This window comes from Ailuropoda melanoleuca, chromosome 9 (genome assembly GCF_002007445.2).
Source record: "Ailuropoda melanoleuca isolate Jingjing chromosome 9, ASM200744v2, whole genome shotgun sequence".
Taxonomy (NCBI): Eukaryota; Metazoa; Chordata; class Mammalia; order Carnivora; family Ursidae; genus Ailuropoda; species Ailuropoda melanoleuca.
The window spans coordinates 102,651,776-102,664,285 of record NC_048226.1 but is presented as its reverse complement, the minus strand read 5'-3'; positions in this window follow the sequence as shown (position 1 = coordinate 102,664,285).

Below are 12,510 nucleotides of genomic sequence, written 5' to 3'. Positions count from 1 at the left end.
GCAGAAGTCCTGTCCTGCCTCACCTAGCTGTATTTGGGGTTCTGTATGCTTTGGCCACCCCCCACCCCCACGGTGACACTTTAGTTGAAATGTTCAGTTCCTGGGTTCCTGGGTGGACGGTGCTCCTAGGCCCCTCCCAGCAGGAAACACAAACACTCTTGGGAGAGTTCACCATTTCTCTTTAAAAGGAACTAGGGTTCCTGTGAGATTTGGGGAAGGAAATAATACAAAATGAGTTTAGGATATCTTGTGCCAGAAAGCAAGATTGCTCCCAGAAAGAGACCTACCAGAGGGTCAGGCTGACAAAAGTGAAGGGCTCTGAATGGCCAAAAAGTCAACAATTTCAGCATCAAAAAGAATAATGGCTGTACTGAATAGAAACATACCAAATATATAAAATGCATAAGTTTAAAATACTATAAAAACCCACTCCATTAGTCCTCTTGAAGGTTGCTACTATAGTAATCCATTATTCTAAAAATTGATAAATGAAGAATCACATCCATTCTGACTTTCCCCTATGAACTGTATTTCAGGATAAACAAATTGGTGAAGGAAAGTTAGGTATGTCATAATGGTAGTGAAAGCCCATAGGTGGAAAATTGATCAACATAATGGAGGATTCAGCTGACCCTCTGAACCCATGAGTGACCCTAACTTCACCAAGAGGTATTAAGTGCCTCCTGGTGTGAAGCAATAGAATCTTGCACAGTGCAACCAACAGAGCATTCCTGATGAGAAACAAAACTGATCTAATCAAGTTTCTGAATGTGACTACCACTGTATACAAAACACTGGGGGAAGAGGAACATAATAAAAGATAGAGTAGGGATATAGCGATTCAAATTCTCTCTGGAGCAAATGACTGTTTTTACCCTCCCCCCCCCAAAATAAATGGGAAGGAATTTTTTAAAAAGAGTAAATTGTTATGGATTAACAAACTTAGGATACATTTCCACTAAATGCAACGTTAGACCTTGTTCAAACCCCTATTCTAATTTGAAGTGTTAAATCAAGATAAGGTTTCTTGGTACTTATGAAGCTAACAAACGGTAGCATGCCCCACACTTCCTCTTCCCAGGTACTCCTTCTAGCAAATGATATTCCAATCTCTCTTCGGCCCAGAAACCCACTGTCCTCAAGACACTCTAGCCCACTGATTCCTACGAAATAGCTCCCTGAGAGACATCACTCAGACGAGGCATTTGTCAATTTTCCCTTGTAGTTCTGTCATTTTTACTTTATGTATTTTGAAGCAATTATTAATTGCATATGGGTTTAGAACTCTTCCTATAGTTTCTTCCTATAGTACAGGGAAGCTTAACTCTTCCCTGTAAACTGAACCTTTTATCAGTCTGCAGTGTGGAGGCCCTGCTGTGCGGCGGCTTCTCTTCCATCTAAAGCAGGCATACTTCAACTGAGCCATCTTCTAGGACCCTGTTCTGCTATGTGTTGTGGATTGAATTGTGTCCCCAAAAAGACATGTTCAAGTCCTAGCTTCAGAATGTGAGCTTATCTGGAAGCAGGGCTGCAGCAGTTAGCAAAGATGAAGTCAAAGATGAAGTCACACGGGTATAAGGCGGGCCCTCATCCAGTAGGATCGGTGTCCTTACAAGAAGATGGCCACATGAAGACAGACGCACGAACACCCACAACGACGGAGGCAGAGACAGAGCTGCGTCTGTAAGCTGGGGCACATCAGGTTTCACCCACACTGTCAGAAGCAGGGAGATCCAGGAAGGACCCTCCCCTACAGGCTTCAGGGGCAGCATGGCCCTGCCTCTGCCTGGACCTCAGGTTTCTGGCTGCAGAACCCAGAGCCACCCAGTCTATGGTAGTTTGTCACAGCGCCCCAGGAACCTGACCCGACCCATGTGCACACACACAGCCACACAGCTGGCACGGAAGTGTCCCTCGGCACGTATTATAGAAGCCCATGAAGGTGTGGAAAGGATGGGGACAAGGAGGGTTCATGCCAGACAACCAAACACATGTGGAAGGACCTGGGGGTTCCACTAGCGTGAGGCAAACAAACCAAAATCACGTGCTTATTTCCACGGCACGCGACAAGCGCTTGGGGACACCCTCCAGCATTAACAGAATGTCCCTCAGGAGGGGGCCAGATGACGGGGTCTCCGACTTTCTGCTCTGTTTTTTTTTTTAGATTTTTTTTTAAATTTATTCGACAGAGATAGAGACAGCCAGCGAGAGAGGGAACACAAGCAGGGGGAGTGGGAGAGGAAGAAGCAGGCCCACAGTGGAAGAGCCTGACGTGGGGCCCGATCCCACAACACCGGGACCACGCCCCGAGCCGAAGGCAGACGCCTAACCGCTGTGCCACCCAGGCACCCCATTCTGCTCTGTTTCCCACAGAGAGATACTGTATTCAGTGAGGCTTATGTCGAACTGTAACATGGAATGAATTTCACTAAAACACATGCACTTGACTCTCTTTTCTAGACAAAAGTTGCCTGATTGATTGGTCAAGGGACCCAGAGCCTCAGTGCGCCCTCCCCTGGCGTGAATGTCCCCAGCTTCTCATCGGACAGTCTGACCACAGGGCCTCCCGGTGAGGGGGTTTCAGAGGGTCACAAAGGACAGGGATGACGTAGCAACAGCACACCCCCTGCGCTTTCTAGGACCCAAATGGGGGGTCCGGGTGCTAGGCCTTGCGCGGCTACCGAGAAGGCCAAAGACAGGATTGCAGGCGGCAGGGGTGTCAGGGAGAGAACGTGTGTAGAGGGAGGAGTGAGCTCCACGTGGCACACGGGGAACAGGCCAACCCACAGGGAGCTCTGAGTGTCCCCTGGGGAGAAGGGAGGAAGGCCAGGTCACAGGCATGACTGGCCCGTCAGCCCCCAGTGGCACATGTATTCTGCCCCAAAGTGGGCCCGCGTGCTCTGCCCCAGATAAACGCAGAGCGCAGAGACAGCAAGATGGGGGGAGCGCGCCGCTGGCCGGGCTCCGCTGCCCCGACAAGGCTGATACTTCCTCTCCCAGGTCACTCTGCCCCCGGGGACGTGCGTATATGCCGAAAACGTACCTCTGCACTCGGAGCTGAAATACAGGGCAGCCTGGAGTTTGTGGATAAAGAGGAATGGGGAAGGCGGCTGCCACAGGCTGACGCCTCGGGGACACACGACCGAGGGCTCCTCCAGGGTGGCCCGCACAGGAACCTGGTAGGAGCTGCCCGCGTGAGTCCCGTCCGCGCGGTGCTGTCGTGACTAGCGCTGGTGCCATCCAAGGCTCTCACTAAGTGGCGATACCGAGGTCCTGGAACAAAGGATTCTCTGGAGAAACGAGGGAAGGGCTGGAGGAGGCTTCCGGAAGGAGGAAAAGGAAAACGTGCTCAGGGTGACGTCAAGCTTGCTGAAGCATTACAGGGTCCACCTTAGTGTCCATCTGGCTGGCGTGGCCCCACTGGCCTCGGGGACAGACAGTGCAGAGATCCGAGATCCAGACTCGCGGCGCCCTCGCGTGGCTGCCCCGCACGATCCCCACCCCGGGGCCGCACGCGTGCGCACAGGACCGGCCGCCTCCTATCGCTCGGGTGTCCCTCGCCCACCATCAGCCCCCAAGCTGAGCACGGACAACTTCAGACGGGACTGGACCCACCACTGCGGCCTCAGCCGCCGGCGCAGGTGAGCAAGGGGCCGCGGGGAACGGGCACTCCCCGTTCCACCAGCACGGAGCGCGGCGCGGCCCCCTCAGATCCATCAGTCAGGGTCATCAGATGGGATGCAGATAATCGCATGATTCTGTTGTTCCCACTTAATTCCACACCACTGCATCATGAAGTGACAGATGAAAACACCAGAAACAGGTGAGCCAGACACACAGCCAGCTGGTTTCTGGAGGACAAACGCTCATGAGTGTTGCCCTTGGCGCTCTCGCCCGCGGATGCGAAGCAGGCCTGCGGAACCTGCACCCACGCTCAGGGCCCTTTGAAGGCCTCACAGCTCGGCGCCTTGGGCGGGAACAACCCAGCCGCTTCCCGGCCCGACTGCTTTGAACTGGGAGAAAAATACAAACACTGCAGAAACCTCTGGATTCTCTGGATAAAACACACTCAAATACTGCCTTGGGCGGCTTTCCCTTTATTCTGGGGCCCTTGGGACCCATGCCGCTATGGCTCTGCAGCGACGTGGGCCGGCACTGCAGGAGAAACACCCACCTCCCGCTGGTCTGACCAGACAAGCTCCTGCCAGGAACCGCGTCGTGTTCCCCCAAATTCCTGTGGTGAAGCCCCAGCCCCAGTGTGATGTCTTTGGAGGTGGGGCCGTTGAGAGGTGATTAGGTTCAGATGAGGTCATGAGGGTGGGGCCCCCATGATGGGGTCTGTGGCCTGATAAGATCAGACACCAGAGCTCCCCCCACCAGGTAAGGACACGGTGAGGAGGGGCCGGCTGCAGGCCAGGAAGTGAGTCCTCGCCAGAACCCCACCCTGCCGGCAGCACGGCCTCGGACTTCCCTCCAGAGCTGTGAGAAACCAATGCGTTTCGTAGGCCGCCCGGCCTGTGGTGCTCTCTTCCGCGGCCGAGCAGAATGACGGAGCTCTGCGACTTCATGACGTCACAGCTGCTCGCAACCGTCTTCAGGACAAATCAATGAGCTTCGAACAGACATATGCAGCAACATGAGAAAAAAGAGAAGAAATTTCAAACCCTGGCTTCAACAACTCATTCTGCCAATACCATTTTGTCTTTTTTTAAAGATTTTTAAAATTTATTTATTTGAGAGAGAGTGCATGCACAGTGGGGAGAGGAGAGGGGCAGAGGGAGGGGGAGAAGCAGGCTCCCTGCCGAGCAGGGAGCCTGACACAGGACTAGATCCCAGGACGCTGAGATCATGACCTGAGCTGAAGGCAGACGCTTCACCGACTGAGACACCCAGGCGCCCCCATCTTTCTTTTTAATAGAGTTTTTAAAATTAATTAAAGATTCATTTATTTCAGAAAGCGAGCTTGTGAGCAGGGTGGGGGCAGCGGGAGAGGACCTCAAGCAGACTCTGTGCTGGCCGTGGGCTCAGCTGTGCTCCTGACGGCAAAGGGCAGGGGTGAAGCACAAGGACGGTCCAGCCCAACGCAGGCCTTGCTGACCATCTGCCGGTGTCCAGCCACATGACACCGGGAGAAAACGGTCCCCACTGCCTGTGTTCGTGACTGTAAACCAACAAGGGCGAGACGCACTACCGGCGGCTGGAGAGGTTAAGCGGGAACAGCAGGGCCATCAGAGCAGGGAGCGCACACCCCTGTGGACACGCGGGCCCGCACCGCACGGGACGCTCTGTCCGCACTTGGAGGATTTGCGGAGCACAACTCCGGTGTGCGTTCCGGCTGCCAATGAAGACAACTCTCCCACCCTCTGACGAGCCTGCAAACGACACAGGTGCCGGCCGCAGGAGGGCTGTGCTTCTGGGGGCCACAGGCTGGCCACGGGGTGCAAGCTGGAAGACCCAGAAATGAGGAGGAGCGTGGTGGAGAGAGAGGGGCAGAAAGGCGCGGGGCAGGGGCGCTATGCCTGCAGCGGCCTCCTCCAGTGAGGCCGCGGTCCTGTGGGGCCGCTCAGGGGCCCGGGGGGCTGACAGGCTTTCCTGCAACTCCAGGACCAGGCAGGCTGCCTCCCCACAGGTTGTCAGGAGCGACCACAGCACCCGGCCCTGGCCGAGGGTCGGGGTACATGGGGTGTTGGGAGTCCTCCCCTCTGCTGCCGTGTGAAGAAGCCCAGATGGCGGAAGCCTTTCCCGCAGCGGCCACACTCGTAGGACCTCCCGGTCAGTTGCAGCGTCTGCTGGATGCTGCTGCCGTTGGGCCACCAGAAGACCCTGCCACACTGGGTGCACATGCAGGGTCTCTCCCTGCTGCGCCCCAGCTGATGCCCAGGGAGGCTGCACTTCTGCCCCAAGGCTTCCCCACAGTCACCGTGTGGGTATGGCCTGCGCTCAGGGTGGACCGTGTGATGCTGGGCGAGGCCTGTCCACACACCTCACAGATCCTTTCTCAAGTGAGATGAAATGGACATGTGAGGCGAGCTGGGGAGGTACCGGACCGTGTGGATCCCCAGGATGGGGAGGGTCTCGGGTACCTGGTCGGAAGGACGCTTATGGCCTGGAGGGTGAGCGACCTGGAACCACATGGGGCTGCATGGCTTCCGGTCTGAGGGAGGGAGATGGGGCTGCCTGCAGGGGAGCATGGAGAAATGCCCTTGGCCAGAGTCGGCCCAGGATGGCCCCTTTATGGCACACAGGACAAGAACTTGTCACTGTCCTCTTAGCCTAGCCTTGAAGCCCGAGGGCCAGCCAGAGACCAGACAGGCTCTGGAGGCCAATGGCACAGCCCTTACCCAGAGAAGCTGAGCTCCCAAAATTGTCCAGCATCATGTCCCGGGAGAGGGCCTGCTGGTCAGGGTCCAGACACTGCCACTGTTCCCCTGAGAACTGTGTGGACACCTCCTCGAAGGTCACTGGCTCCTGCAACACAGGCAGCTCCCCACCAGGAGCAGGAAGTCAGACGTGGCCACTCCTGAGGCTGCAGGACAGTGGGAAATGAGGAGAAGCTAAAAGTCACATGTTCAGGCTGGAAGAAAAGAAGGGGGATGGTCTCCAAGGAGGAAAAACCTCAAGAGGCCTGAAACTTAGGTACCAGGAAGGAAAGGCGCTTGTTATGGACTGTTTGTGCCCCCCCATTCGTATGTGGAATCCCTGACCCCCAGGATGGCTGTATTTGAAGGTGGGGCCTCTCAGGAAGTAATTATGGTTAAAAGAGCCTAAGTGTGGGGCCCTGATCCCCTAGGATTAGTGTCCTTGTAAGAGGAGACACCCCAGAGCTCGCTCCCTCCCTCCCTCTCCCTCAGGCCAGGAAGAGTCCAACCAGGCAGGGACGTGACGTGGGGCTTGCACCCCCCAGAGTGGGAGAAAAACACATAAAACATGCCTGTGGGACTGAGTTATGGCCGTTCTTGCCAACTTAGCGCCTTGGAAGGCCATTCTCTAGGACACCTACTACGGGCTTTTTTCCCCCAAAGATTTACTTATTTATTTTAGAGACAGAGAGAGAGAGCCTGACATGGCGCTCGATCACAGGGCCCTGAGATCAAGGCCTGAGCTGAAATCGAGTCAGGTGCCCTCACCTACCATGGTCTTAATGTGAACAGATCACAGGCCCCCCAACTCCATAAATCAGAACCAGTGAGCCGGCAGCTGCTAATCTGTGAAGCCACCATCAGGAGCCCCTCCCCGCGGAGCAGCTGGGCGCTGGGGGCTCACCTCAGGCACATCCATGGGGAGATGGTGGCGGGGGGGGGCCCTCTGGGGAAAGGCAGGTGCAGAGAACCAGCTGATCTGGGGAGACAACAAAAGTGAGCGAGGCCGCAGTCCAGAGGCCTCGCCTGACCCAGAGCTGCACCTGCTCAGAGGACCAAGGGGGAGTCGGGAAAAACCTGTCACACAAGTGCTTTTGCAGGGTCTGCTCCAGAATGGAAGGTGAACTTGGAGGTGGGGAGGGGCCAGCATCACTGTAAAAAAATGGGACAGCTGGGCACTACTGTTTTACCCCCCATACGCAAGGGCTCTGACATTCCAGAAAGCAAGCCGCCGCCTGACGCCAAATGATGGCTGAGACCAGCCACTGAGGGCTGAACACCAACAACCCTGCTGCAACTACATGCCTGGAGAATCTGGGGCTGAAAGCCCACCAAGGCGGCCTGGGTTCGTCCCCAGGACACGGGGCTAGGACAGCCCGCACCCAAGGCACCGCACACAGAGATGTTCTCATGCGCTTCCCCACGGACAGGACACATGGCAGCCTTCCCCCAGAACAATGATGGTGCGGCCCATCCTTCCTCACTACTCTTCACTGGGTTTCGGGACTAAGCCACAACCTCACGTACACTATGCAGCCAGGGTCTGCTCAGTGCCAGCGTCTGCCCTCAGCTCCGTTCAGAGCCGCCCTCCTCAGAGTTGCTGCGTCTCCAGCCGCTGGGGGCTCCTGTGTCTTTCCTAGGCAAAGCAGGAGCCCCAAGATACAGCAGAGGCTGTCCCCAAGACGCCCAGAGAAGAGCCAAACCAGCTGGTGGAAGGTGCCTAGTTCCCCGTACCGGGGATGAAAGAACAAGACCTAACTTAGGGCGCACAAGCACCACAGGCATCACAAAGAGCCATGCGGAGTAAAGGTCCACCAAGCTCAGCAACTGGGTGAAACGGATAAAGTCCCTCAAAAGCACATTATGAAACAGACTCCCCCCGGAGAAAACAGCAGCCCCAGCGGACTCACTAGTGATCTCTACCAAACCCTTAAGAAGGAGCAGCACCAGCCTCCGAAGCCTCAGAGACAGCAGAGGACAGGCAAATACCTACCGCCCAGCTTGTCCCCTGAAGGCCAGCGAGCCGTGACACCAAACCCTGATGGAGACATTCCAGGACAAGAAAATCACAGGCCCATCTCTCTCATAAGCACAGAGGTATTTTTTTTTTTTAAGATTTATTTATGTATTTGAGAGAGAGAGAGAAAGAGCACAATCAGGGTGGGGACACCAGGTGCCCCAGACACACATATTCTTAACGAAACACCAGGAAGCCCAAAACAGCAACTCACACAAAGAACTATATGTCATGACTAAGTGGAGTTTAACCCAAGAATGCAGAGTAGGTTGACCTTCGTTTGCTGGAGTTAATGACTCCAGGGCTGGAAGGCGCCAGCGGAGAACACGACCACTTTCCGGAATGTCGCCTTCGTCCAGCGCATTCCTGCACTCAGCACCTCGAGGTCAGTAGCACTGTCTCTGCTCACGTCTGCTTCACTTGTCCCGCCGTCCCCCCGACAGCTGCCTCAGCGCAGAGTTCTGACAAACGTTCACTGGGTTTTTCCTCTGGACACTCACAGGTGTTCGCATCTGTTAAATATCTTCCTGCATATGTTCTTCAATTGGAGATTTTCCTTATGTTTTCAGGAGCAAGGCTTCAGCTTTAATCAAAATAGGTTCCCCAACTTTCCCAAGTCATTTAAAAAGGAAGCAACATAATCATCCATATTCACAGGATGGGGGGGCGCCCGGGAGACTCAGTCAGGTAAGTGTCCGACTTCTGATGTCAGCTCAGGTCATGATCTCAGGGTCGCGAGATCGATCCTGCTTAAGATTCTCTCTCTCCCTCTGCCCCTCCCCCACTTAAAAAACAGAACAAACAAGAAAACCCAATCAAACCATATGATCACCTCAACAGATGCAGAAAAGGCGTTTGTTAAAATTCAGTATCCAATTGTGATGAAACCTCTCAGCAAGCAAGGAACACAAGACAGCGTCCTCAAGCCAACAAAGCTGCAGCTAGTATCACGGTTAACGGACACTGAACACCGTCCCTCTCAGATCCAAAATAAGGCAAGCCTGCCCACTCTCACAGCTTCCCCTCAGCTGCTACTGAAGGTCTGATCCACTCCAAGAAAGTAAGAAGAATCCAGCCTTCAAGATGACACAGAAAGAAGTAAAACTGTTATTATCTAGGGATGACATAACCATGTTTCTAGGGAAATCCTAAGAATTCTTCAAACAAAAACTAGAGCTAATGAGTGAATTAAGTGAGGTCGAAGAATATAAAAATTCATTATGCTTCTATTAGCAATGAATACTGGGAAAGTGAAATAAAAATTTTAAAAGTAACAACAAAAAAAAGGAGAATGCTTAGCGTGGTATAAGAAATCCCCAGTTCCTGGCAGAAAGCTGGAACCCGTGGAACTCCCTGAACAACTGGACTGTCTTCTGTCCTAAGAAGCCCTTGCTGAGCTTCTGCTAATGAAGTGACTGGAAAAGGCCCTCTAAACCACAGGACAGGGGCAACTACAGGGTTGGGACTTTTCGTCGCCCCCCAACACCCCTGCAGGAGACGAGCGGGGCTGGAGGTAGAATCACTCACCAATGGCCAGGGATCTTATCGATCAGGCCTATATAATGAACCTCCACAAACACCAGGAAGTAACGGGTTTGGAGAGCTTCCAGGATGGTGAATACCTGGAGATTTGGGGAGAGAGGAGTGCTCAGAGCCTATGGGAGCCCTGTGCAGCCCTTCCATCTGGCTGTTCCTGAGTGGCATCCTTTTATAGGAAACTGGTCGTCTAGTAAGTGAAATGTTTTTCTGAGTTCTGTGAGCAAATTAACTGAACCCGAGGAAAGGGTCCTGGTAACCTCTGATCTGTAGTCAATCCCATCAGAAGCACAGGACAGAGCCCATACCTGACACTGGCATCTGAGGTTGGAGGAGGGCAGACTCGTAGGACTGAGCCCTCAATCTCTGTGGTCTGACACTCTCTCCAGATAGACAGCACTGCAACTTAACATCTCTAACAAGAGATGTGCAATCCTCTACTCTCCAAACTACAAACAACGCTAAGCAAACTTGAAGACAGAAATAAACTGGGGGATATACCATGTTTATGGGTATTAAGCTTTTGTCCCTAACTGATCTAGAAATTCCACACCACTCCAAGCAAAATCACGGCAGTTTTTTATATAGAAATGTACATGCTGATTATAAAATGTATATGGAAATGCAAAGGACCTCAAATAACCAATCTTGAAAAACAAAGTGGGAAGACTTACACTACTTGATTCTAGGACGGACGTCAAGCCCCAGTAATTGAGACGTGGGGCACTGGCATATAGGCGCGTGGCTTGAAGCCACAAGCAGACTGCACACACACACACACACAGAGTTAAATGTCTTACAACAACCGCACCAGTGCAATTCAAAGGGCAAAAGAAAGGGCTGTTTTGTCTTTTTAGAGCGCCAGGACAACAGGGGAAGATACTAACCTTAACACTGCTACCTCACCCCATACCCCAAATTAAGATGGGTCCCACAAGTAAATGTGAAAGCTGAAACTATAAAACTTCCAGAAGAAAACCCCGGAGAATGTCTGCATAACCTTGGGGCAGGCAAAGATTTCTTTCCTGGGACCTCAAAACACTCAGATTAAAAGGAAAAAAAAGTTCACATTGGGCTTTATCAAAAATAAAATTTTCTGCTTATCAAAAGACAATTCAGTGATAAAGCAAGCTACAGACAGACTGGGAAAAAACATTCTCAATACACATCTCTTAGAAAACACTCCTATCCAGAACTAGAAGTCCTATAAATCAATAATAAAAAGAAAGCTTAAAACGAGGAAAATATTTGAACACTTCTCCAAAAGATACAGGATGGCCTACAAACCCATGAAAATGTGCATGGAGCCCACGGTACAGACAGAGTTTGCAGGGAAGGCCCTGAGCCCCTCAGAAGCTAAGGGTCATCGCGGTGACACCGTCAGCACGGCGCCCTGAACTGTGCATCCCTGTGCGCTGTGAACCGGGGACACCCGGTGCCCCGACCGCGGGGGGCGGGGGGGAGGACAGCAGCCTGGGGCCAGCGCCCGCCCGCCGTCCCGGCCGTGGTTTCCGGGAGAGGCAGGAAGGACTAACACAGAAGCGTACGCGGATGACCTCCAGCTTGGAAAGACCCCCCGCCCTGAGGCGCGCAGACCAGACACGGGAAGGGGGCGGGAAGGGGGCGGGAAGGGGGCGGGAAGGGGGCGAAGGGGGCGGGAAGGCGGCGGGAAGGGGGCTGGCCGCGGGCACTGAGGGCAGACACCGGGAGCGCGGACAAGGACCTGTGGGGTGACGCAGCGCAGGGCCGCGGCGGAGGCGCAGGGAGCGGGGCTGGACACGGGGGTGCTCGGGACACTGAGGCGGCAGCGGGACAGAGCCCGGATCCCAGCGGGGCCCCCACGTGGCGGGCCTCACCGTCGGGACCTCCAGCACCACCGCCGCCGCCCCGATCGGCCTCCGCAAACTTCCCGGGCGGAAGCGCTTCTCCCGCCGCCGGAAGCGGCGCTCCGCCCGGTGCGGAGGTGCGTCTCGGTGGTGCGGAAGGCCGGCAGGGCGCGGTGGGCGCTGGCTCGCCCCCATCCGCCGACGGAGCCCCGGAGCGACCCTCTGCCTTCCCGCCTCGCTCACCCGCTCCCGCGCCCCGCAGTCCCCTCGCTAGGTGTGCGGGGCGCTGCGCGGACAGGAGGCTGGAAGGGCCCTGGCGCCGCTTCCCGAGGCTTTCTGAACCGGGGAGTCCCCCCCGTGTCCAGCTGCTCAGGCCCCGTCCCTGCCCCAGGGGCGTGCGGTGTCCGTCAGGCCCCCGCCAGAGCCCGCTGGCTCTCCGCTGGCGCGCTCCCTCTAGGGCCCGATGCTCCCTCGCTGCCCCCGTGCGCTGGTGACCGCCTTCCCGGGACGAGCGGTCGCCAACTCGCACCGGCTTGGCCAGCTGGGGTGCGCCCTCCCCACTCGCTGACACCTTTATGGTTTCTTATTTGGGATTGTGATAAAATACACAAAACTCAGAATTCATCGTCGTGACCATTTTTAACGGCACAGTGCACTAATAAATACACTCGGCGTTGTGCTCATAAGCTCGAGTGTTGTCGTTTTTGTATTTTAGGGTAGGTTTCACGCGCAATGTGGGGCTTGAACTCGGGACTCTGAGATGAAGAGTTGC